This window comes from Microtus ochrogaster, unplaced genomic scaffold (assembly GCF_000317375.1).
Source record: "Microtus ochrogaster isolate Prairie Vole_2 unplaced genomic scaffold, MicOch1.0 UNK69, whole genome shotgun sequence".
Lineage (NCBI taxonomy): Eukaryota > Metazoa > Chordata > Mammalia > Rodentia > Cricetidae > Microtus > Microtus ochrogaster.
In genome coordinates, this window is record NW_004949167.1 from 434,373 (window position 1) to 435,267 (window position 895).

Below are 895 nucleotides of genomic sequence, written 5' to 3' on the forward strand. Positions count from 1 at the left end.
AAAAAAAAAAAAAAAAAAAAAAAAAAAAAAAAAAAAAGAAAGAGGAAAAGACAGGTCTGGAGAGATAATTCAGCAATTGGTCATGGATGCTCTTTCAGAGGGCCTGAGTTCAGTCCCCAGCACCCACAGTGGATGACTCACAGCTGACTTTAACTTGAGCTCCAGGAATTCAACACCTCTAGCCTCCTTGGTTGAGAACCTTGCATGTAAACACTCACATACAATATATAATTAAAATAAATATTTAAAGAAAGAAAGCTGACAGAGAGCAAACGAGGGAGCAAGCCGGTGAGCAGCATCACCATGGTCCCTGTTTCAGTTCCTGCTTCAGCTTCTGCCACGGCTTCCCTCTGTGACTGTCTGTAACCTGTAAAATGACAGAACCCTTTCCCCCTAAGTTCCTCTCAGCCATGGTGTTTATCACAGCAGCAGAAACCCGACTAGAACAAAGGTCATCCTTGGCTGTATACATAGTGAATTTGAGACTCACCTAGAATAAATTCAATATTGTCTTTAAAAAAGACATATTCAATATTTTTTATTTTATTTTACAGTGCTGGGGATTGAAGCCAAGGCTTTGTTTGTGAAAGGCAAATATTACTAAGCTGTATCCCCTGTTCAATGTTACAGTTCTGTATTTGGAAAATAAATTAAGATATCTGTGTATTAGTTTGCTAGAGATGCCATAATGTAACAAAATAATCTTAAATTTGGAGGCCGGGCAGTGGTGGTGCACGCCTTTAATCCCAGCACTCGGGAGGCAGAGGCAGGCAGATCTCTGTGAGTTCGAGACCAGCCTGGTCTACAAGAGATAGTTCCAGGACAGGGTCCAAAAAAAAAAAAAAACCACAGAGAAACTGTCTTGAAAAAACAACAACAACAACAAAAAACTAAA